The following is a 27,229-nucleotide window of genomic DNA, read 5'->3' as shown; positions in this document are numbered from 1 at the left end:
GGGGGCTGTATAAGAATACTTTTCTGCGCAATTCAAGCAACATTTCCCATGTAAAGCATAAACCTTGTAGTGAAAACAGAAGATATTGTCTAACTGGAACCAAATTTTGCAGATGAGTTGCCCTTATGCTTGGGCAACTGTTGCTTGTTATTAGAATCCGATCAAAGAAAAAAGTGGAAAAATGAGCCAACCTAGTGAGTAGTGCTTTCTGCTTTATTGATTGATTGGCTGACCTTCCTGCCAGTCCAGAGGTCCGTGAACAAGAATTTTGTGGGGCTGGACAACCCCTTTAAAATATCTTTCTATAAACTAAAAAAGCACAAGTCCTGCTATATTAACCTAAAAGCAACTGATATAAAACATGTGAACATCTTTATGCGGCAGTTATTCCCATGGTGGTAAATATGGTCCTGTTAACATACTATGAATGAAAATGTTTGGAAAATGGCGTTTAGGGCAAGCCAGCATAGAGGTCTGGAAAGGATGGCAGAAAACTGTATTTTCTGCTCAAAGAACAAAGCAAGTCTGACAATTTCAGTCTTTGTTGTCAGGTTGGTACTGTTAAGTCTGTTGTAAAGCCAGATTGGGTCACTTAATGCATCGAAAGTTATTAGCTATAAGCCATAGTGAGTTAACCACAGGCACCATGACTCAAGCTATGTTGGTGCCAACAGAGGAAGACATGTTCGCTCATCAGAATCTTGGCCTGAGTGTTTATCAAGGCAGGTCTATTGAAGAGTTAACATGTGCACGCCTTATAAAAAGATGAGTACTCTGCGCTGTTCACAACTTATTCCAATATCCTCAAGCCACAAAGAATTAGGTCATTGTACACATTTTTAATTTTCCTAAGTATTCTAGTAACCCATTTCTTTAAAAATCTTGTGGGACTTTTCTCTTTCTAGGTCAACCACATTATGGCTTGAAAACATCTAGACGGATTCACTAGTAAAATTAAGTTGTAAAAATGCAATTAATCCTGACAAGGAATCCCTATTTTTATTTATGGTGTCTGTAACTCTTTCACTGCCTGTAGGTTCTGGCAGTCTACCGACAGGCATATTTTCTAGGGTAGATGCAGGGAAGTCTGTGGGTGGGCTGAGAAAGAACACAGAATTAGGCTCAAAGCAAAGAGTTAAAAAGGCGCTGCAGAGGAATGTTTCAATTCTGGCCAGATCCATCTTCCTGAGGCGGGATTTATATGGGATGTTATTTCATCCTGAGTCCGTAATCTGCATTTTTATGGGGCTCTGCAGAGCATGTACACTGGTCTTTTTCTTGAGGTGGATAGGAGGGGGAAGCAATGGGGAGGAGAAGGAAAGGCAATGGGGGATGGAGAGAAAGCTTTTACTCTAGTATGCTGAGTAAGTAAAGCATTCCTCTAAATGTCTCTGGGAAAAAAATGGCATTAAAATTGTTACCCGCAGGGCAGAGAGGAGAGTGCCTAGAAATAAATTCTTTCTCTCACCATCTGCTACTCTCACTTTACATCTCACTGATTCTTTTTATTATATTTTCTCTCTTTTTTCTCCTTGTTACTGTAGCTCACTCACATGTTTATGTCTACAAATTGTCACTTCTCGTCTCCTCGTATCATTTCATTTCTTCATGTTTTATTTGACATCTTTTGCTATCATTCTGATTGGTTATGTATTAATTTTCTGAATAATGTGAAGTTTTGTTTCATCTCCTCGTAGCTATTGTGATAAACACTGATCAGCCATAAGATTAAAACAATCCGGCTTATATTGAGTAGACACCCTCGCAAGCATGAAAACAGCTCTGATCCATTGGGGACATGGACTCCACTAGACTTCTGAAGGTGTCTTGTGATATCTGCCACCAAAATGTTAGCAGCAGATGCTTTTTTATTATCAGTGTTTTTTTTGGACATTGTGCATTTCTAGTTGCAAGGATGATTTTCATACTTTTGACATGTAAAAATCTAGTAAAGTCCTAAAAGTCTGACCCAAGAAAAAAATTAGAGGTACAACAAGGATAAAAATGAAAGATTTGCAGAGTTAACACTTACCAATTAGGCCTATGCTTATATGAATATATATTTCTAATATCATGAGAACTGAAGAAATCAGAAATCTGGTCTAAGCAAGGAATCTAAATAAACAACTAATAAAGCATAAAGATAACACACCCTGTAAAGTAACTATACCTTCAAACACTATAGGGGGGGGGGGGGGGGGGGGAATAAAAAACTGTCTAATTCTTAGTATAAAATTAAAGAGTTATCCAGGATTAGAAAATTAGCTTGTTTCTTTCAGAACAGCACCACTCATGTCAGTTTGTGTGTGGCATTGCCGCTCAGTTCCATTAAAGTCAATGGAGGACAGATGTTGCACTCTTTTTGGAAGAATGCAGATATGTTTTACTGATCCTGGATGACCCCTTTAAGGGAGGGGTGACAGTTGTCTTCCATGGTCTTCCTGAATGGCTGAATGTACATGCATCCTCCATGGAGAGTAGAAGGGAGGGGTAAGACACTGCCAGACAATGCCAATGGTGCCTTATTTCTCCCAAATCAATAGTGTTGGGCAGCTAAGTTCCACCATGCCTGCCCCTTCTCTCCCCCCAAATCATCTGTCGAAAGGTCGCTATACACTTGAGACAGTCGGCTGAACCCACCGAGGGGGTAGGTTCAGCTGAATTTTATCTGAAGTACAGAGACTAGACAGTTTAAGAAAGTGCCAGATATTACAGTGTGCATTTCAGTCACACCTCTATACAGAAGCCACACACACTTTCCTGCCCCCTTGTTGGATGAGGAACAAAAGCGTCTAAAATACCTTGACAATGTGATGTAAGTTATGTTAGCCATATTTTTGTGCAATATCTGCCTTGAAATGTCTGCAAATAATCTACCATGTGTGAATGCATCAGCCAGCAACTGCTTAATTCATACCCTGTCTGCTTCTCTGCCTGTGGCATTGTTCAGAACAAGGCGGCATCCCATAGATGCTCAATTAAAATGAGATCTAACTGAAGCACAGAGTGCGGCAATACAGAAATCTAGCAGATAGACTTCAAGTCTTACATTAGCCAGATAATTGCCCAAACACCATATGACATTCCAGACAGTTAAATCCACAACTGTTAAAAGAAAGAAAAATAGAAATTGGAGCACTCACCAGAGAGAAAGAGAGAAATAGAAATTGGAGTCACCATGTACAGAGAGACTATTCTAAACAAATAAAATCAGGGCATAGGGGAAGGGGTGCAGAACAGAGTGTGCAGTCCACGCCCCTCGCTCTGTCCTGCACCCCCTCATCTATGCCCTGATTTTATGTGTCTCGAATGGACAATTAATAACAATTGAACAATTTCTCTCTTCTGCACAATTCTGGAAAATTAAAGGCAAAGTCACCAAATTGAGCTCTCTTTTGTGTTCTTCAACCCCTTATTTTAACAATTCTCCACCATTACTGGGTGCATTATCCTGTTGAAAGAGGCCATTGCTAGTAGTAAATATTGTTGCCTTGTAGGGGTGTACTTGGTATGCAACAATGTTTAGGTATGTTATACCTCTCAAAGTAACTCTTAGGCTGCTTTCACTGATGGATGTGGGGAACAAAGGAAAGCCTACGGACGTTATTTTGGACATATCCTTACACCCACCCATTTTTTGAGTGCAACACATCAACTGCAAGATCTGACTGTTCATTCTCTGCTTATTATACCCCACCCCTTGACATTTGCCATTGTCATGAGATAATGCTATCCATTTCACATGTCAGAGAGTTTAATGTTATGGCATTACTGCCCTTTACTGTAGAGTAATTTTTGGTAACTGGCTTGATAATATAGTAAGTGTGGTTCCACCCTTATAGGGAAAACCATAAATTGTTTACATGCACTACCATTTCAGTAATTCAGTAGGGGCCTTTTTACATTACTCTCTGAAATTCTCTAGCACAAAATAACTGTTCTAACATTTGGAGTAAAACAACATGGGCCTGATATTAAGGCCACTTTCTATATATGTCAGTATCTTTGTATCATTATTTTTATGACTGAATGAGGAATAGGTCGAAAATGAATCTGTTCGTTCTACATTTTATGTTTTATGTTACATTTTATGTTTTATGTGTACCCTGTGGTTTTGACTTACAAATTATAAGACAAAATACTGCTATGTGATAGTCCTTAAGCCCTATTCACACAGTTTTTTTTCTTTTGGATTATTTGTCAGAATCTGCATGACGACTGTAAAATCTATGTCCTATTATTGTTTCAGAATTTGCATAGTCCATACAGCATGAGTTTTATATTGCAGACATGTCACTGTTTTGGCTAAATAGAAGATAGAAAATAGAACTAACCTTCATGGAACTAGGTTACTCTTCATAGAAATCAGCATAATACAAGGTTTTGCATAAAATTCAGTTGCACCATTAAAGGGGTACTCCGCCCCTAGAGATCTTATCCCCTATTTAAGGGATAGGGGATAAGATGTGGGGACCCCGACGATCTCTGTGCAGCACCCGGTATTCGTTTAGAATACTGGGTGCCGGCGTCGGGGGTCAAGACTTCACGGCCATGCCCATCGTGACATCACACCACACCACACCCCCTCAAAGCAAGTCTATGGGAGGGGGCATGTCGCACACCACGCCCCCTCCCATAGACTTGCACTGTGGGGGCGTGGTGTGACATCACGACCCTCCGCCGCCCGATCCAAGCATTTGGAACAAAATGTTCTGAACGCTGGGGCAGCGGAGTACCCCTTTAAGAGCACAGAGTATGATCACATGTCCAACCCATAGCCAATTGTTGTCCTGCCCCAACGCCCTAGGAGGTTTGAACTTCTAGTCAGTGTAATGTGGTTCTGGCCTTGGTCAGAAGAGCACATGATGCTCAGCTACTTTTATCACCACTTAAGGAGTCTTCCACATAGTGAGGCTTAGGTGTAGCTATCGTCAGGCACACCTTTACAGTAAGACCACCATTTCCCAGTACTATCCACCATCCAAATCCAAGTCTATTTTACCTAGAAAGTCCTGCTGCAAGGATATACACTGTTAGAGAAAAGTACAGAAGACTGGGATAGCCTTGATGGGAAAATACTCACATTTCATTAACTTGGCGACATTCTGCCTCAGGTTCCGATCAAGCACCATACCTAACCAACGGAAAACTTCTCCTGGGTGCGTCAAAGGTGACATATCATAAAGTAGTGAAGGAAAATGTATATAGTTTACCACTGCTCACCTCCCATGAATATCCTAGACAGTTTGCTAAATTATTCAGGACACCAAGCAGCTACACACAGCTACAAAAACCTCAATTTGAACTACAAGAGCCAGTATAGCTCACCAAGTAAAGGGAATAGTTCAGTAAAGTCTAAAGTTGGATCCCGCTGGGGTGCCTTTGCCAGATGTCTCGGATCTTCCCACCGTCATGGCTCAACAGTCGCAGAAGTTATCCCATCAGGCGCAGTTAGCCCGTGGCATTTGTGTTCAGTGTACTGTCTGGAAAAGCTTTGGCCACGGCTGCTCCTCTCTGGGATCGTAGAGATCCGGTCTCCTTGAACCGGTCAGCCTTTTTTGCAGAATTCCGCAATGCATTTGAAGAACCCGCGCAAGCCTCCTCTGCAGAGGCTCTACCGAACCTCTGCCAAGGGAACTACTCCATTGGCGACTACGCGGTTCAGTTCCGCACTCTTGCCTCTGAACTTTCTTGGAACAACGAGGCCTTGTGTGCTACCTTTAAAAAAGAACTTTCCTCTCGAATCAAGGATGCTCTCGCTGCACGAGATTCTCTGGCTAACCTAAGCAAACTTATCCATTTAGCCACTCGAATTGATGTGCATTTTGCCAAGAGGCAGGAGGAACTTCCTTTGGATAAAGAACCTGCCCGAACACAGCGTTTACCTCATCTGGCCCCCGTGTTCCAACATCCACCCCTACTCTCTACTTTGCCTCTTGCCGATGAGGATATGGAAGTGGACCGTTTCCACTTAACGCAGCAGGTAAAATCCCGTCTACGCAATGAGAATTTGTGCCTATATTGTGCAAGTCCGGAGTATTTTATCAAAGACTGTTCTATATGTCCTCCGCGTCTGGGAGAACACCCTCAACTTGGACAAGTAGGAGTGGCTTCCCTAGATGTTAATATTACCTCTCCTCGCTTGACCACCCCGGTTCAAGTATTTTCCAAGACGTCTTTCATCACTTCTGCTCTTTTGGACTCCGGTTCCGCTGGTAACTTCATTGGTGCCTCCCAGGTCCATAAACACAGTCTTCCAGTGTCTCGTCTTGCCAAGCCCTTCTACATCTCTTCTTTTAATGGACAGAATCTGAATTGTAAGGAGCATTTCCGCACGGAACCCCTCGTCATGCAAGTAGGAAATTTGCCTAAGAAAAAATTGAGTTCTATGTGCCACCACATTGTACTTCGGAGCTTCTTCTTGGTCTTCCTCGGCTTCAACGTCATTCTCCACAACTTGTCTGGACATCTGGTGAAATCACTTGTTGGGGACAATATTGCCAAGATCGCTTGTTCCCCCTGTGATATCTTTTGTGCCTGTTAAACTCAGATATAAAGTCTTGAATTGGGGACATTCTTCCTTGCTAGTTGGTCACCTTAGAAGATGTAAGACTCCACGTCAGAAGCCTGCAAGTTCCTTACAGCCTTTGCCCATTATACACCAAAACAAAAACACTGTCACACAGTACTCCAAGAAAAATATAAGTCTTCATTAATGAATACACAATATATAAAATATAAGTAAAAATATATGGCACCAGTAACTATTTTTATGCAATATATGGCATGAAAAGGCTACTAAAATATGGGTGGCATAATGTAATTCATGCCATACAGGGATATAGCACTCAATATATGTATACAAGAGGAGCAAGTATTATAGCAGCATAGAATAATATAGACACTATAACAACATGTGGTAATTATATAATATACACCCTAGATGTACTCCATATATGTATATATAGTATGGTAAACAGGCACACTAGCAGCCTGTGAAAATAGTAAACCAATATCTATAGTAGCTTGTAATATCAGCACACTTGTAATAGGGCAGAAAAATAAACAATATAGCAGCATATACAGGGCATTACAGAGGCTATGGCAGCATATTATAGCAGTACACTTGTAGCAGAGTAAAAGATGAACAATATAGCAGCATATAAAGAGCATTACAGAGTCCCAGCATTCATAGATTGAGCCTTACCAGACATATAACAAACCCTAACATACCGTATGTTTCGCTACCATAAGCTTCCTCAGAGGGCTTGAGGAAGCTCCCTGAGGAAGCTTATGGTAGTGAAACATGCGAATCCCAGCCTGTCTCTCACCTCCCTCAACTTCCACCTCTCTGTGTCCTCACAGCCCCGACGCACGTGCCCCCATCTCCTAGGGTGCCGGAGCTCTTTCACTTAAAGGGCCAGTGCTCAATTAATCAAGTGTCTACACCTGTCCCCTGTCCTTAAATATCAGCTCCACCCTTGGTTCCCTGAGATGGACTTGCTGTGGCAGGCGGCACCCAGGTCGCTACCCCTGGCACGACTCGACCACACAGGTAGCTGGGAGGTGGCGTGGCACAGACGGAGACTGGCAGGACGTGGCAAGATGGCAGTAGGTCAGGGCAGGTAAGGTGCAGGGGAAGAAAGGTAGCAAGGAACAGGTACACAGGAAAAGGTACACAGGACTTTCTCTATGGCACAAGGTAACCAAAGATCCCGAAGGGAACCAAGGGAGGAGCTGATATTTAAGGACAGGGGACAGGTGTAGACACTTGATTAATTGAGCACTGGCCCTTTAAGTGAAAGAGCTCCCGCGCTCGCCTTAGGAAGCGGGGGCATGTGCGCCGGGGCTGCAAGGACACGGAGAGGTGGAAGATGAGAGAGGTGAGTGACGGGCTGGGATTTGCATGCGGGCACGTCCCGCAACATGAATCCCACCCCCGACGGCAGCAGGGACATAAGCAGAGAGCGCTCACGGCCGGCGTGTCTGGCCGGAGAGCAGGTGTTACAGGGATATTGTTGAGTACGCATAAGGATCAAGAGTTGCACCATTTCAGCCATGTGACATCTAGGACTACAACCCCCATTTTCAACCTATAACCTAAAGGATCCCTTGGCTTACCACACATTCACTAACTGTGTTGCTCAGTATTGTGAATCATTGGTAGCAATATAGACATAACCATGATTGCTGCAAAAATATATATGCATAGCTATTGTCTGCCCAAATCCCTATAGATAGCATGTAATTATGCACCAGAGGAAAGGAATAGCAAAGAAAAAAGGAAAATGGCAGTAGCTAGGTTAGCCAAAAAACATGGACCATCTCAGCCGTCAGCTTAGTGTTACCTATTGATGGAACTATTCATGTTGAGGGAAGTAAACTAATATATTAGTCTTAATGTCTGTTATTATAAGCAATTTTAATTGAATGCTATGACAGAAAATCACCGCACAGGTCACAAGACGTATTTTCTTGCATGTGTCTCCTGTACCTATACCTAAGTAGTATATGTACTCTGGACTGCTATTCATTTCATACAGTGTCGTGCAATAAATCTCATCTGTTCTCATGAATGGAAATCCTTCTATGTCTCATTACATTCTACAACGCTGTGGGAAATAAATTAAAACAACAGATGACAGAAATGTGGCAAGCTATTAATCTGATGGCATTGCACATATGTTACTGAAATGTAATTCAGTTGGTCAACTACAGATTCATTCTTTAGCTGGGACACTGATGTCTGCACAAGTACCTGGTATATGAGAAGTAATGTTGTTTTGGTGTATTTTGGTGTTATTTGTTAGCAAACCCCTTCTAAGTATTATACAAATTAAAAGACATATGGCATATGACATAGGGTATGCCATAAATATCTGATTGGTAAGGCTGACCATTGTAAGGCTAGGTTTCCACACAGGCTTTTTTCAGGTGTTTTTTTTTTTTTTTTTTTTTTTAAACTGCCACTGCAGTTTTTGAGCCAAGTCAGAAGTGGATCCAGCAGGAAGGAGAAGTATAAGGCTATGTTCACACCTCAGAATTTCCATACGGAATTCCGCATTGGAATTCCACACGGAAATTCTGCAGCAGCAGAGTCCCATTGTATTCAATGGGGTTCTGCTGCACTGTGCACCCGGCGGAATTTCCATGCAAGTTGTTTCTGGCTTGAAAATTCTGATTTCCGTGTCCGCAGAAAGAATGAACAACTCCATTCTTTTTGCACATTCCACACAGAATGTATAGCCGTCTATGACACAGTGCAATCCCGTGCGGTTCTAGCACCAGCAGGTTATGCCAGCGCCTGCAGTCTGCAGTATGTCCACATGGAGATTCTCAGTGTGGACATTTAAAAGTGTTAACATCGCCTAAGTCCTCCTTTATATTTCCCATTCCTTTTAAATACCCTTCTGGCCGTGGCTCAAAAACTGCAGTGGCAGTTTTCCCCCCAAACACCAGAAAAAACCTGTGTAGAAACGTTGCCTAACCCTAACTGATCATGAATTGGTGTATCAAAATCACTACACTTGTCTAAGGCTAAGTTTCCACTTGGTTTTTTTTGCAGCGTTTTTTTCACTGAAAAAAACACCAGTGCAATTTCCTGTGTCTGACGTTAAAAAGCATGCAGTAGGGATGGGAAAAAATGTATTTAACAAGATTAAAAAATTTTATAGCAAAATTTAGGGGTTTCACTTTTTTTCTAAATTTTTTAAATTTTTTTAGGTAGTACTACTACTCCCATCATGAAACACACTGTTCCATTATGGGAGTAGTAGTACCTGTATTAATAGACATATTGCCCCGGTTGTCACTCCTGACACTCAATGCGATTGTCCATAATATAGCAGAGATGCGGAGCGGCTCTATATAGCGCTCACATCTCTGCACTATACTCTGGGCAGTGATGTGAATAGAACATCACTCATTCATATTTTCCACCCAGAGTGGGGATTGGCCGAATGGTTGCAGCCAATCACCGCTCTCTGAGGGAAATATGAATGAGTGGTGTTCTATTCATATCACTGGCCGGCCGGAGTTCAGAGCAGAGATGTGGAGCGCAGAGGAAAGCCGCTCCGCATCTCTGCAATAGATAGGACGATCGCATTGGGTATCAGGAGTGACATCGGCTTTGATCTGTCCTTAACTGCAGGTACTACTACTCCCAACATGGAGCACACTCTGCTCCATGCTGGGAGCTGTAGTACCTGCATTAAAGGACAGATCGCAGAGAGTATCACTCCTGACACCTGTTGCGATCTGTCTATTAATGCAGGTACTACAGCTCCCAATATGGAGAAGAGTGTGCTCCATGCTGGGAGCTGTAGTACCTGCAGTTAAGGAAAGATCACAGTGGATGTCACTCCTGGCACTTGCTGTGATCCTCCTGTATAATGAATAGGTGCGAGCGGCCGGCCGGTCTTATATGGTCCCCTGCACTGACATATATATATATATATATATATATATACACCTATTCATATTTCCCACAGAGAGTTGTGATTGTCCGGAACCATCTGGCCAATCACAGCTCTCTGCGGGAAATATGAATAGGTGTATATATATACAGCAGTGCAGGGGACCATAGAAGAGCGGCCGCATCTATTAGTTATACAGAAGGATCGCAACGGACCTGGGGCGATCTGTGAATTAGTTCAGCTATTACTACTACCATTATGAAACAGTGTGTTCCATGCTGGGAGTAGTAGAAGTACTACCTAACAAATGTTTAAAAAAAAGTGAAAAACACACACACACTACATTTTTATTATTGTCAGCTAAATTTTTAGTGCGTTACCGACCCACATAATTTGATTCCTATTTAAAAATTAATAAAAATGTCGTTATAAAAAATATAAATTTCGTTAAATACAATTTTTTCCATCACTACTGTATCTTTTTTTAGAATTTTTTTTAATGGTACCCTACAAAATGTTATTAAAAAAAGGTATCTCCATCACTTTTTTGGATCGCTAAAGTCCAAAAAAAAAATAAAAAACGCCTGCAAAAACGCCAAAGTTAAAACCCACATGGCATTTTTTTGGGCGTTTTTTATACTCCCATAGACTTCTATGGGAGAAAAGCGCCACGATTTCAGGGGAAAAAACGCCAAACTGAAAAATGCAAAGTGGAAAAAGAATTTTGCGTTTTTTTCATTGATTTACAGCTAACATCTGGCTGCAGCGTTTTTCCAATGAAAAAACGCCATGGGGGCAATTTTGGTGTTTTTTTGGGCAAAACGCCCCAAAAAATAAAAAAACTAGTGGAAACTTGGCCTTAGGGTCTTTTCATACTGGCAGATCTATTCCTCACACAAGCACCAAAATAGCAGACTGCTGCTTGTTTAATTAACTTTTTGCACAGCTCAATGGATTGTGCTGCCAAGGCTGCATGAATGATGGCTGGGTTTTTGGCCCTTTTATTTTATTATTGGGAGATGTGCAACCAACCAACAATAAGTTTTATAGCTGCAAGATCCCAGAGATCTGATGACAAACTAGCAATTGCTTATTTATTGTGTTTTTTACATGGGGAAATAAGTGATCTGTTTGGTCAGTAATCACCCTGTGTAAAAAACCCTTTTACATAGTGACCAAATAACAAAGATGTACAATGAAAGTCATGTACTAGGCAGCATTAGTATGCCAGTGAATTCCCAGTTCTGTTTCTATTTGGATGGTTTCACACACAGCATTTATTAATTTTTTAAACTGCCTATGCAGTTTTTGATGCAGTTTTTGAGCAAAAGCCAAGAATTTATCTGGCAGGAAGAAGAAAAATAAGTCCTTCCTTTATTTTTCTCATTCCTTTGAACCCCTTAACGACATCGGAAATAAATGTACGTCATGGTGCGGTGGTACCTAACGCACCATGATGTACATTTACGTCATAGACATGACCGCAAGCACCGATGCGAAGCAGTTCCCAGCTGCTATCAGCAGCCAGGGCCCGCCGGTAATGGCGGACATCATCGATCCCTCTGATGTGTGCCAATAACCCCTCAGATGCCGTGATCAATACAGATGAGGTATATATGGGGACTATTAAAGTGTAAAAATAGAAGTAAAAAAATAGAAAAGTAAAAAAAATTGAAAAATCCCCTCCCCCAATAAAAAGGTCAAATGTAAGTTTTTCCCATTTTATCCCCAAAATGCGTAAAATAAATAAAAATAAACATAGTTGGTATCGCCGCATGCGTAAATGTCTGAACTATTAAAATATAATGTTAATTATCCTGTATGGTGAACGGCATAAACATAAAAAAAAAAAAAAATTGCTGCTTTTTTTGTCACATCATATTCCCCAAAAAATTTATAAAAATTTAATAAAAGTTTTATATATACAAATGTGCTATCAATAAAAAGTACAGTACAGTACGCAAAAAATGAGCCCTCATACCGCCACAAAAAGTTATAGGTTGTCAAAATAGAGGGATTTTAAACGAATTTGGTTAAAAAGTGAGATTTTTTTTAAGCGGTACAATAATAGAAAAATATGTAATTATGGGTATCATTTAAATTGTATTGACCCACAGAATAAATAAAACGTCATTAAAGGGGTACTCCGGTGAAAAACTTTTTTTTTTTTTTAAATCAACTGGTGCCAGAAAGTTAAACAGATTTGTAAATTACTTCTATTAAAAAATCTTAATCCTTCCTGTACTTATTAGCTGCAGAATACTACAGTGGAATTTCTTTTCCGTTTGAAACACAGAGCTGTCTGCTGACATCATGAGCACAGTGCTCTCTGCTGACATCTCTGTTCATTTTTGGAACTGTCCAGAGTAAAAGGAAATCCCCATAACAAACATATGCTGTTCTGGACAGTTCCTAAAATGGACAGAGATGTCAGCAGAGAGCACTGTGCTCATGATGTCAGCAGAAAGCTCTGTGTTTCAAAAAGAAAATAATTTCCGTTGTAGTATTCAGCAGCTAATAAGTACAGGAAGGATTAAGATTTTTTAATAGAAGTAATTGTCCAAAGCAGCATATGTTTGCTATGGGGATTTTTGCCTACTCTGGACAGTTCCTGAAATGGACAGAGATGTCAGCAGAGAGCACTGTGCTCATGATTAAGCAGAGAGCTCTGTGTTACAAAAAGGAATGAATTTCCTCTGTAGTATTCAGCAGCTAATAAGTACTGGAAGGATTAAGTTTTTTTTTTTTAAAGAAGTAATTTACAAATCTGTTTAACTTTCTGGCATCAGTTGATTTAAAACAATAAGTTTTTCACTGGAGTACCCCTTTAAGTCCAAAATGGGCTTGGTTCTTAAGGGGTTAAATCCACTTTTGGCTTGCCGATTATTGGCTGAATGAGTATTCCTAGGAATGTTCATTGACAATGTGATGGTTAACTTCAGACAAAGCTTGCTAAATTACAGGCCAATAGTTGGCCGTCCTAGCAACACATCACACCTTAGAAATGAGGGAGTTCCGTAAGACCATGTGATCACATGCAACATTAATCATTAAATATTGATATTTTTCAGAATATGTGACAAATTGCAATATATATATATATATATATATATATATATATATATATATATATGTCTATCTTTGTAGTCCTTGCCTAAGAGTCTACAGGGCTCCAGCTCACACAGTAGACATTGTTGTGGCACATTAGCCTGCACTAAGCAGCACCCACACCATATTTGTCATTTTTAATGAGAAATAAAGTTTACAACAGTAAACCTTCAGTTTATGGGGTTAACTTTAACAATGCTCCAAATCCCTGGCCTGTACTGTTCACGTGAGTGCCACACCGGCTTCCTTTGATGTGATGGTTATTGTACCTTATAAGAGTGTTCGCTCTGGAAGCTTTCTCCCATAAGCCCTGACTGTAGATTAGAAAAGACACTTAATAAATGTAATTACTGTTTGTTTTTATGATTATTATTACAAGACCAGAATGTCCCCAGTTAATTTGAGAGGGACTAGGCTGGAGCTACGTGCCATAGGCAGTTTTCCCATCCCCCCCCCCAGTCTCAGCACCCCCACACCCCTCCCCTGGATCAGGATAGACGCTGCCATTGACAGAATGCCAGAGTCAATATGGTGCTGTATTTACTTAACCCACAGTCCTTTTTCTTGTTGCAGATAATTTACGCCCTGTCTCCTTGGACCAGGCCAGGCCAGTAACTCATCTTTATGGCTGCAGCAGAGAGAGGAACACACAGGAGCCACTGGCCAGATTAACCCATTGACTGCTTTTCCTCTATTGATTAAACACTTTTAACACTCTTAAATGTAAACCGTCCTCTCAGGTGGAATATTTATACTGACACACTACTTGCATATCTGTATATTTAAATGGTGATCCATCCTGCCCTTTAATTCACAGTTGTTTATGTGACATACATAGCTCAGGGCCGCACAGTCCTGACGGCCATCATTGAGGCAAGCTGAATTGTAATTGTATATGCAGCTAGAAGAATAGAATAGAAGATGGAATGCTTTTTTTTCTATAAGATGCCTTTGCAACTAACAATAATACTTTAACCCACCGTATCAGATTGAAAACTTTCTGTAATATTTCTTGGTCGACACTAATTGAACATTTGAATTTATTTATCTATATGAACAGATTGTTTTAAAAGCCTATGGAAAATATGACAGAAACAAAATGCCATACCTAGAATATGCTACATTTCTAGAAAAACTACACCTACAATGCAAATGTAGAATGTTTTGTATGTAGTGCATTTAATAACACCAGGGCCGGCCTTAGGTGTTCAGGCGCCCTGTGCAAGCTAACCTTGTGCCCCCCCCCCCCCCATAAACATACACAAAGAGGAAAAAAATATTTGTGATAATAAGTCCCCTGTCCCCTTAATCAGTCCCATGTACCCCTTCACCAGTCCCCTGCTCCCCTTAATCAGATGCAGTATAGTTCCCCCACATTAGGTGCAGTATAGTTCCCCCACATTAGGGGCCATATAGTTCCCCACATTAGGTGCTATATATAGTTCCCCACATTAGGTGCAGTATAGTTCCCCCACATTAGGTGCCATATAATGCCCCACATTAGGTGCAGTATAGTTCCCCACATTAGGTGCAGTATAGTCCCCCACATTAGGTAGTAGCATGTTCCCCCACATTAGGTAGAAGCAGGTTCCCCACATTAGGTTGTAGCAGGTTCCCCACATTAGGTAGTAGCAGGCCCCCCCTCCCCCACGGATTCACACACACACACACACACAGACCCACACATGCACGCACACACACACACACAGAGACAGACACCCACACATGCACGCAGACACCCACACATGCACACACACACACAACACCCACACATGCACGCACACACACACACACACACAGACAGACACCCACAAATGCACGCACACACACCCACACACATACACACAGACACCCACACATACACACACACACAGACACCCACACACACACAGACAGACACCCACACATGCACACACACACACACAGACAGACACCCACACATGCACACACACACACACACACACACACACAGACAGACACCCACACATGCACACACACACATAGACACACTTACCTGTCCTCCGCTGCGCTTCTCTCCGGCGTCGGCCTGACGAGTGACGTCACTGACGTCCTCCTGTGCGGGTCTGTGGAGGTACCTCACATGTGCGACGTCCCTCTTCAGACTCGGGCCGGCCAGCCAATCAGAGACGCAGAGGAGGGCGGGGGTAAGTGAAACCTCCCTGTGTAATGAAGAAAACTGTTCCCTGATGCAGAATGTGATCCTCCGCATAGGGACACAGTTGGGGGAGGGTAGTGGGAATGGAATGTGAGGGAGCGGCCTGCAAAGCAGTAAACTGTGTCCCTGTGCGGAGGGTCACATTCAGCTACAGGGCACAGTTTTCTTCATTACACCGCCATTTAGCGCCACTTGCCCAAAGCAGCGCTAAATGTCTGAAGAAGTTACCTGCCCGGCGCCCGGACTGCACGTCGGGCAATACAAATTACATATATCTGGTGCGAGCTGTGTCGGCCGCCCGGCACCCCTGTTGCTATGGCGCCCTGACAGCTCGCACACCCCTAAGGCCGGCCCTGAATAACACGCTATAGACACTATAACATTAAGCCACAGAAAAAAAATATGAAAAAAACCGCTGTATGTAACACAAGCCTAAGGTCTGATAATGAGCGCTGATCACTGTGATTGGCGCTCATCTATTAAGGCTGCATTCACATCACGATTTCTCCATCCGACTTGAGTACACGATTTTTATAACTTAAAATCGTATGAAATTGTTTACACATCCGATTTGATACGCATCCGATTTCACGCGATTTTTGTTCAGGTCTGAAATCGTGGTCAACCCCGATTTCAGACCCGAACAAAAATCGTGTGAAATCGGAGGCGGATCAAATCGGATGTGTGTAATGGATCCGATTTTTTAATGGAGGTCAATGGATCCGACTTTATAAACAATTTCATACGATTTTAAGCTATAAAAATCGTGTACTCAAGTCGGATGGAGAAATCGTGATGTGAATCCAGCCTAAGCCTTTACATAGTTCAGTCACTGGATTGTTCTTAAGGCCATTTAAATTGATCATTGTTGGTCACATATTCCCTGTTTACACAGGGCAGTGTGTAGCTAGTAACAATGATGTTATTAGCTGCACAATAAATGCATTCAGCCGATAAAAAAACACTCTAGTTTTTGCAACAGTTTTTTTAATTCCATTTCTTGAGTCAAATCTAGAAGTGGATTCAAAGGAATTGGACATATAAAGGAAGGACTTATACTTTGCCTTCCTGCTGGATCCACTTCTGTCTCAGAAACTGCATCACAACACAGCTTTTTTCCAACAAATTGTTGATTCTGAAAAAAACTTTCTCTAAATGCTATATATAGGTCAGTGGTCTTCAACCTGCGGACCACCAGATGTTGCAAAACTACAACTCCCAGCAGGCCCGGACAGCCAACGGCTGTCCGGGCATGCTGGGAGTTGTGGTGTTGCAACATCTGGAGGTCCGCAGGTTGAAGACCACTGCTATAGGTGGTTGTGGGTTTTACACCATCCATTGAATGGAATCAATTTGCACATATAATTAACTTGTCTAAAAATGTAGTACACCTATAGCACACACTTTTGGTATTTAACCTGTGTACATTAGTAAGAGGAAGTGCAAAACTGACTAAATAACAGAAAAATGTGAGCACCGTGGGGGAGATTTATAAAAACCTGTCCAAAGTAAAAGATGCTGAGTTACCCACAACAACCAATCAGATCGCTTCCTTTATTTATTAAAAGGCCTCTGAAAAATTAAAGAAGCGATCTGATTGGCTGCTATGGCAACTCAGCAATTTTTCCTCTGCAAAGGTTTTGATGAAAGGAATACAAGAGCCAGACATATACAGCGTTTACAGAGGTGGACAGCAATTTCCATGCACACTGACTAGAGATGAGCAAACTTACAGTAAATTCGATTTGTCACGAACTTCTCGGCTCGGCAGTTGATGACTTATCCTGCATAAATTAGTTCAGCTTTCAGGTGCTCTGATGGGCTGGAAAAGGTGGATACAGTCCTAGGAGACTCTTTCCTAGGAATGTATCCACCTTTTCCAGCCCACCGGAGCACCTGAAGGCTGAACTAATTTACGCAGGATAAGGTATCAACTGCCGAGCCGAGAAGTTCGTGACGAATCGAATTTACTGTAAGTTCGCTCATCTCTAACACTGACCATCAATACAGATTTCTTGCGGACTTGCACCCTATACGGTGGATGCTTCAGTCTAGGCCATGTGACAAAGGAGAGGGGGGGGGGGGGGGGAGGAGAGAAAAGAGCAAGGTCTTCATGCTACTAATGGATCTCTCCCCCACCAAGGCAAACTAGGAACGCCAACAGTCAGACAAGGAATGCCTACAGCCAGCAGCAAAACTGCAGGGACACTGAGCACCCCTATCAAAAAATATCAGGCATTTTACATATAAAATATGCATCCTATTTAAAGGTACCTTTTCCCGAATCTTAAAAAAAATAAAAAATAAAAAATAACACACCGGACTGAAAAAAACATGAAAGGATGTAGAATCGGTAAAAGGAAATAAATTTGTTGTGTGTACGGGGCATTAATGCATGTACAAGTATGTGACCAAAATCTAACTGGACAAAGTATAAATAAGATATATGAGCAATCATTGTAATTATGTAAATAATCTTCCATAAGCATCAGTGCCTGAAAATCCACCAGTGGCATGATAAGTGTAAGGCCGCGTTCACACGGCGGAAATTATGTGTAAAGTTTCCATGCGGAATTCTGCCTAAATTTATTGCCCATTAACTTTAATGGGATTTCTCAATGTCAATCACACAGCAGAATTTCCGCATGCGGAATTCCGCTGCTGAAATTCTGTTTTTCACGGTCCAAAAAGTATAAATCTGGTCTTATATTTTTCCAGACTTTGGCTGTGGAGTCGCATTGAAGTTAATGGGGCTGACTTTCTGCCGAATTTGTGTGGAATTCACGTGGAATGCAGATTGTGTGGAATCTGCACATACTATCACTGTTCAGTTAAATAAAATCTATCTTTTTACTGAGATGGTGAATCACGCAGAATCCATGCGGACATTTCTGCACGAATTCTGCACAAAATTCATTTGTTTAAAAACTGCAGAATTCTGAACCGAACAAATGCGGATGCAGAATTCATGAACGTGACCTAAGGGCTCATTCCCATATGCCCCACAAGCCGTCTTAGTTTCCCTCTGATGTTGTAGAAAAACAATGGATGGAAACTGATGCCAGAATCTCATTGTTGCCTGGGGTTGTTCCTGGCATTTGGTGTAACGCCAGTTGTCAGTTGTTATGCCAAACTGGTCCAAACGCTGCATAGGAGAATGCATCTTGCAGAGTTTTCCTATCCAGCTGACATGCCGGATGACATGTAAATGTCAAGTTAAGTAACTTTGTACATACTATGTATGTTTTGCATACTTTATTTAGTTTTATATTGTATTTCTCTGTTTAAAGAGAAAATAAAAGATGTTTGACAACAGTGATCTAACTGTATATATCCCTAAGTCTCATTGTCAGCTTCCCATAGTGTACTGCAGTCTGTACCAGCTGACTTTAGAATTTGGGATGAAGCATAGTACCACCAGTGAGGTTCCATAGTTTTATGGCATAGGAGCGAGGGATACCCAGTAACTGTGGGGCATCAACACCTAATGGAATAACTGGGTTATCGAATATAGGGGTTGGGGTAAAAGAACAGTGGAGAGACTCAATGGAGTGGCTTGTCCATCCCAGAAGCCCAAAATTTTGAAGGCGATATAAAGACAAGCAGAAGACTTGGATCTGTAAGTTGGAGAAAGTCAAAGTGTATCTGGAGTGATCCTGCTCATATCATTCCCACAAATACCCACTGTTTAGAGCCACTATGGTGGAATGAATGAAGTATATATATGACCAGCAATGTCACCTATCATATCTGACTAGTCACCTAGTATATCTGACAACACAAGGTCACCTATTAATTTAGGCTGGAATAAAGGAGTACTCTGATGGAAAACATTTTTTTTTATTATTAACTGGTGCCAAATAGTTAGAGATTTGTAAATTACTTATATTTAAAAATCTTGATCCTTTCAGTACTTATTGGCAGCTTTATGCTGCAGAGGAAGTTGTATGGTTCTTTTCTGTCTGACCACAGTGCTCTCTGCTGACAACTCTGTAAGGAACTGTCCAGAGCAAGAACTGTCCCTGACATGGAAAAAGGTGGCAGCAGAGAGCACTGTGGTCAGACAGAAAAAAACTATACAAATTCCTGTGGAGCATACAGCAGCTAAGTGCTGGAAAGATATTGAGATTTTCAGAAGTAATATAGAAGTAATTTACAAATCTTACAAACTTTCTGGAACCAGTTGATTAGAAAACTTTTTTTCCACCAGAGTACCCCTTTAAGTAGTTATAGCCAAGTTGAAGAGAACCTCCTGCTCATACAAAGCATGTTATAATGGATTATAGCTCCAAAAAATAGGAAAGGGGGAGCATATTTAATTATGAAAAACTTAGTCCACAGTGCTGAACAGGGATTATTATCACTACTGTTACAAAAGTCCCTGGTGGTCTGTTGATTTATCATCTGCGAGTAACTCTATTACTTTATCCTCTTGTAACTCTCTAAGCTCTCCATGCATGCCTTGGCTGCATTTTATTGTTTTGATCTAATTTTGTTTCTATATTACGTCATTACCCACTACTGTTAATTGACCCCTGAGGACATTAAACACTGGCCCTGATTTACTATTGACTGACATGTTTTGTCAGGTTGTGCACCAGATTCTGGCGCATTGCACCCGAATTTGCGCCAGAATTGAAAAAAACCCGACTAACTCTCCATTTTACAGAGAAAACCCAAAAAAGGACACACACGTAGACTTGATTTTCCCTCCCCATATGCATATCCTTACATTTATCAGTGTTAAATTTCATTTTCCACTTCTCAGCCCAAACCTCCAACCTATACAGCTTAATCTGTAACAATGCAGTGTCCTCTATTGTGTTAACTGCATTGTAAAGCTTAGTATCATCTGCAAAGATTGATACTTTACTAAACAATCCCTTAACAAGGGCATTATAATAAGGAGAATAAGATCCTAAACTGACCCCTGCGATACCCCACTAGTAAAAGTCACCCAATCAGGGTTGCTGTATTTTCATTACTTCTGTGGGTGGCATATGCTCCTATTGTGGCATGTTTGCCCTATTAGAGAATGGTTCTCTTGCCAGCATGATTCTTGTGACCATTCCTCTTTAAAGGAGTAGTCTGGTGGAAAACATTTTTTTAAATCAACTGGTGCCAGAAAGTTAAACAGATTTGTAAATTACTTCTATTAATTTTTTTTTAAACCTTTCAGTACTTATTAGCTGCTGAATACTACAGAAGAAATTATTTTCTTTTTGTTACACAGAGCTCTCTGCTGACATCACGAGCACAGTGCTGTCTGCTGACATCTCTGTCCATTTTAGGAACTGTCCAGAGCAGCATATGTTTGCTATGGGTATTTTCTCCTACTCTGGACAGTTCCTAAAATGGACAGAGATGTCAGCAGAGAGCACTGTGCTCGTGATTCAGCAGAGAGCTCTGTGTTACAAAAAGCAAAGAATTTCCTCTGTAGTATTCAGCAGCTAATAAGTACTGAAAGGTTTAAGATTAAGTTTTTCACCGGAGTACCCCTTTAATATCTGTGTGCCAGTGGATGCATTGCATGTGGCCAGCTGTAAATTTTCTGTTATTATAAAGAAATGGTATATTTGTACAGTAGGAATGGCATGATGGACTGTTACCTTCACTGTGTGAGAATATGTGTGCTTTATGATTGCTTTTATTACCTACAATGCATCATGGGAGTTGTAGTTTTTGTTTCAGCCCATAAGTAACAGATAAAGCATGCACACAATGTCATAGATTATTTTAATGGACAAAATGGTTTAGACAGTGCGGCTTAAAGTATAGAGCAGTGCAGGTGTGCCGTCCAGCCGGGATTTATGGCCAGTCATTTCTGGCATTTTATCCAATCAAGAAACAGCATTTTCTCTCTTTTCTCTCCCCAATTTATAAATATATGTACACATGTGTTTATATATGTGACTTCTGAGAGATAGCCATCATAAATCCTGCATCCGCTCTAATCGCCGCCATAAATAACTTCCTGAAATAGCCATTAGTCCAGGACCGGTCTGGTTGGTATAGCAACCAGCTGCCCGAGGCTGGAGAACTACGAGGAGAAGATTAGAGGCTTCTGCCTAAACAATCCTTTTATAAAGTGCCAGAGAATAGTAGAAAATTGAACCTTGTACGGTGTATTTGAAGCATCTCTGTTGGGCACACATTTACAATGAGGCACGCCACGATTTACTTTTAGGTATTATGTCACATATCAATGGTATAAATATTACCAATAAAATATTGAAAATGTTTACACCCCAGAAAGGTGCAGTTAACATAAGCATTATTTTTGTGCACTGTGCACGCGTTCCCAGAGAAAGTAGGTATTAGAATTTTTATGTATTAGACTTCGTATTGTATTTTAGCGCTGCACAACCTCTGAATGGTATGGAGCCTATTAACCACACTTAAAGACTTCTATGAGGCTTTTCTCTGCCTCATATTTCATATGTAAATTCTTATTCTATGTGTAAAATTATTTCAAAGGTAAAATCTGTGCCATGATTCTGTGCTCCCTGCTGTCTGATAGCACTCCTCTGTGCTCCCTGCTGTCTGATAGCACTCCTCTGAGCTCCCTGCTGTCTGATAGGACTCCTCTGTGCTCTCTCTCCTGTCTGATAGTACTCCTCTGTGCTCCCTGCTGTATGATAGGACTCCTCTGTGCTCTCTCCTGTCTGATAGTACTACTCTGTGCTCCCTGCTGTATGATAGGACTCCTCTGTGCTCTCTCCTGTCTGAAAGCACTCCTCTGTGCTCTCTCCTGTTTGATAGTACTCCTCTGTGCTCCCTCCTGTCTGATAGCCCTCCTTTGTGCTCTCTCCTGTTTGATAGTAATCCTCTGTGCTCTCTCCTCTCTGATAGGACTCCTCTGTGCTCCTTCCTGTCTGATAGTACTCATCTGTTCTCTCTCCTGTCTGATAGTACTCCTCTGTACTCTCTCCTCTCTGATAGCACTCCTCTGTGCTCTCTCCTGTCTGCTAGTACTCCTCTGTGCTCTCTCTTGTCTGAGAGGACTGCTCTGTGCACTTTCTTGTCTGATAGGACTCCTCTGTGCTCTCTACTGTCTGATAGGACTTCTCTGTGCTCTCTACTGTCTGATAGCACTCCTCTGTGCTCTCTCCTGTCTGATAGCACTCCTCTGTGTTCTCTCCTGTCTGATTGGACTCCTTTGTGCTCTCTCTTGTCTGATAGGACTCCTCTGTGCTCTCTTCTGTCTGATAGCACTCCTCTGTGCTCTCTCTTGTCTGATAGGACTCCTCTGTGCTCTCTACTGTCTGACAGCACTCCTCTGTGCTCTCTCTTGTCTGATAGGACTTCTCTGTGCTCTCTACTGTCTGATAGCACTCCTCTGTGCTCTCTCCTGTCTGATAGCACTCCTCTGTGTTCTCTCCTGTTGGATAGTACTCCTCTGTGCTCCCTCCTGTCTGATAGCCCTCCTCTGTGCTCTCTCCTGTTTGATAGTACTCCTCTGTGCTCTCTCCTCTCTGATAGGACTCCTCCGTGCTCCCTCCTGTCTGATAGTACTCATCTGTGCACTCTCCTGTCTGATAGTACTCCTCTGTGCTCTCTCCTGTCTGATAGTACTACTTTGTTCTCTTTCCTGTCTGATAGCAATCCTCTGTGCTCTCTCCTGTCGGATAGCACTGCTCTGTGTTCTCTCCTTTTTGATTGGACTCCTTTGTGCTCTCTCTTGTCTGATAGGACTCCTCTGTGCTCTCTTCTGTCTGATAGCACTCCTCTGTGCTCTCTCTTGTCTGATAGGACTGCTCTGTACTCTCTCTTGTCTGATAGGACTCCTCTGTGCTCTCTACTGTCTGACAGTACTCCTCTGTGCTCTCTCTTGTCTCATAGGACTCCTCTGTGATCTCTACTGTCTGATAGCACTCCTCTGTGCTCTCTCCTGTCTGATAGCACTCCTCTGTGTTCTCTCCTGTCTGATTGGACTCCTTTTTGCTCTCTCTTGTCTGATAGGACTTCTCTGTGCTCTCTTCTGTCTGATAGCACTCCTCTGTGCTCTCTCTCTTGTCTGATAGGACTGCTCTGTGCTCTCTCTTGTCTGATAGGACTCATCTGTGCTCTCTACTGTCTGATAGCACTCCTCTGTGCTCTCTCTTGTCTGATAGGACTCCTCTGTGCTCTCTACTGTCTGAAAGCACTCCTCTGTGCTCTCTCTTGTCTGATAGGACTCCTCTGTGCTTTCTCCTGTCTGATAGTATACGTTTGTGCTCTCTCCTATCTGATAGTATTTCTCTGTGCTCTCTCCTGTCTGATAGCACTCCTCTGTGCTCTCTCCTGTCTGATAGGACTCCTCTGTGCTCTCTCCTGTCTGATAGTAATCCTCTGTGTTCTCTCCTGTCTGATAGCACTCCTCTGGGCTCTCTCCTGTCGGACAGGACTCATCTGTGCTCTCTCCTGTCTCATAGGACTCCTCTGTGCTCTCTCCTGTCTGATAGGACTCCTCTGTGCTCCCTCCTGTCTGGTAGCACTCCTCTGTGCTCTCTCCTGTCTGATAGGATGATAGGACTCCTCTGTGCTCTCTCCTCTCTGATAGCACTCCTCTGTACTCTCTAATGTCTGATAGGATTCCTCTGTGCTCTCTCCTGTCTGATAGTACTCCTCTGTGCTCTCTCCTGTCTGATAGTACTCCTCTGTGCTCTCTCTTGTCTGATAGTACTCCTCTATGCTCTCTTCTGTCTGACAGCACTCCTCTGTGTTCTCTTCTGTCTGATAGCACTCCTTTGTACTCTCTTCTGTCTGAAAGTACTTCTCTGTGCTCACTGCTGTCTGATAGTACTCCCCTATGCTCTCTGCTGTCTGATAGCACTCCTCTGTGCTCTCTCTTGTCTGATAGTACTCCTCTGTGCTCTCTTCGGTCTGATAGTACTTCTCTGTGCTCCCTGCTGTTTGATAGTACTCCCTTGTGCTCTCTGCTGTCTGATAGCACTCCTCTGTGCTCTCTCCTGTCTGATAGCACTCATCTGAGCACTCTCCTGTCTGATAGCACTCCTCTGTGCTCTTTTCTGTCTGATAGCACTCCTCTGTGCTCTCTCCTGTCTGATAGTACTCCTCTGTGCTCTCTCCTGTCTGATAGGACTCCTCTCTGCTCCATCCTGTCTGATAGCACTCCTCTGTGCTCTCTCTCCTGTCTGATAGTACTCCTCTGTGCTCTCTCCTGTCTGATAGCACTCCTCTGTGCTCTCTCCTGTCTGATAGCACTCCTCTGTGCTCTCTTCTGTCTGATAGCACTCCTCTGTGCTCTCTCCTGTCTGATAGCACTCCTTTGTACTCTCTTCTGTCTGACAGTTCTTTTCTGGGCTCCCTGCTGCCTGATAGTACTTTCCTGTGCTCTCTGCTGTCTGATAGCACTCCTCTGTGCTCTCTCCTGTCTGATAGCACTCCTCTGTGCTCTCTCCTGTCTGATAGTACTCCTCCGTGCTCTCTACTATGTGACAGCACTCCTTTGTGCTCTCTCCTATCTGATAGTACTCTTCTGTGCTCTCTCCTGTCGGATAGTACTCCTCTGTCCTCTCTGCTGTCTGATAGCACTCCTCCGTGGTCTCTCCTGTCTGATAGCACTCCTCTGTGCTCTCTCCTGTCTGATAATACTCCTCTGTGCTCTCTCCTGTCTGATAATACTCCTCTGTGCTCTCTCCTGTCTGATAGTACTCCTCTGTGCTTTCTCCTGTCTGATAGGACTCCTTTGTGCTCTCTCCTTTCAGGTAGGAATCCTCTGTGTTCTTTCCCGTCTGGTAGTACTCCTCTGTGCTCTCTCCTGTCTTATCAGACAACAGACAGCACAGAGGAGTGCAAGCCCACCCTCACTTACTGGACTTTGTCCATAGCTGTGCTTCAGCTTGGACAAAGCCATGATTTTATTAGCCATGATTTCGATAAAAGGAAATACAATTTTCTTATGTATTATATTAGTAAGATTAATGTTTCGCCAAGATGTACAACATATAAAAAGTTTTTGAATCTGACAGTGCCCATTTAAAGGGAATCTGTAAGCTGTATTTGCTGCTAAGGGCTGCAGACACCGTTGGATAGCTGTTAGGGCTCATCCACACTACAGAAATTTAAAGAGTACCTGTCACCAAACTAAAAGTTTAATATATATAGTTCCTTATGTAATTATAAGACTCTTTGCCACTTACTTGCTGTTGAAACCTTTATATGTTTTTTATGTGATTCAAAAAACGTCCACTAGGTGGCTCTGTTCTGTTCCCTGTGCAAGTCAAACAGTTAGTTTGGTCTCCTCCTGGCCTGGCAGGTGACCAAACTCAGGAAGTGCGTGCGGGGCATGGCAAGGCATAGCTCTCACATGATTAATCTCGCGCCTACTGGGGAATGCTCACTTTCTCTTGCCGGGAGCTCACACAATGTGAGAAAGGGGAAAGGTATGATACACAGCTTTTTAAATCTTGAAAAAAAAAAAAAAGTGTAAGGGCAGGAAGGGTGTTAGGAGTAGTTAGGGAATATAATCTGAGTTAGTTTGGAAAATATGGTTTGATGACAGGTACTCTTTAATGAGAGATGTCTACAAGGAATTTAGTGTTGATTCCACCTTGCATCACACTGTCATTGACTTCAATGGGGTTTTCTTTGCTATGTTCACACAGTGAAATTTTTGCATCGGACCGTCTGATAGGGATTCGAATTCTGGCGGAAGATTGAACATGTAAAGTCTTCTGCCAGAATCCGGTAATAAAGGCTCATGAGGCAATGGTACTTAGATTTTTGCTGCTTATTTCCACAATAAATTTAGTGGAAAATAAGTGCTGATTCAGCATTAGTTACCATGGAGCAGAAAGGATGCAGACCCATAGAGAAATTCAATGAGAACATTTTCCTTGTGGAATTTCATACTGTGAACATACACTTAAATGGGTACTCCGCTGCCCTGTGTCGGAAGCTCCGCGTTCAGGGCTGCCCCTCATGACGTCACGTCCGCCCCCTTCGTGACGTCACGCCCGCCCCCTCAGCGAAAGTCTATGGGAAGGGGGCGCGATGGCCGAAGGGGGCGGGCGTGACGTCACGAGGGGCAGCCCTGAACACGGAAGCCCGCACACAGCATCCGGAACAATAAACTTCTGGACGCTGGGGAGCGGAGTTTCCGACACAGGGCAGCGGAGTACCCCTTTAAGGTGTAAAAGTGAACTGTACATTTACTAGAGCTGATGGTTTCCAAAAATCGCCAAGTTTTAAGAAGGCAGGGCCAAGCTTCTGGAGTGCCACAGCCTGCATGCCTCCTTTTTTGCCATCTTTGACTAATGTACAGGGCTGTAGGTGAGTGAAGAGGTGTGTCGGAGGAAGGCACTTCAACAGCTTAGCACCACCTCCTTGACACTTGGCTAGCTGAGAAATGAAAAGACAATTTATGTTTGGCAGCCACCATCAGCTCCAGAAAAGGTACAATTTACCTTTTTACCCTTACAGCTATTCAACAGTGTCTACTGTAAAACTCTTTGCAGCAGACAGAGCTGACAGATTCCCCTTAAAAACTGCCATCATAAAGATTAAAAATCCTTGGTAATGTGCA

The 27,229-nt window shown here is 42.4% G+C and overlaps 1 long non-coding RNA gene across 1 annotated transcript in view; it reads left to right on the top strand.

Moving 5' to 3' along the window:
• The window catches only part of LOC130355283 (uncharacterized), a 37,356-nt gene extending 23,120 nt beyond the window's left edge, over window positions 1–14,236 (top strand). Inside the window, exon 3 of the long non-coding RNA XR_008888459.1 lies at window positions 14,097–14,236. This is a non-coding gene — a long non-coding RNA (uncharacterized LOC130355283). The remainder of the gene's footprint in view (window positions 1–14,096) is intronic.
• Window positions 14,237–27,229: the final 12,993 nt, after the last annotated feature.

This window comes from Hyla sarda, chromosome 2 (assembly GCF_029499605.1).
Source record: "Hyla sarda isolate aHylSar1 chromosome 2, aHylSar1.hap1, whole genome shotgun sequence".
Lineage (NCBI taxonomy): Eukaryota > Metazoa > Chordata > Amphibia > Anura > Hylidae > Hyla > Hyla sarda.
The sequence above is the reverse complement of the archived record's forward strand: the minus strand, read 5'-3'. Positions and strand labels throughout refer to the sequence as shown.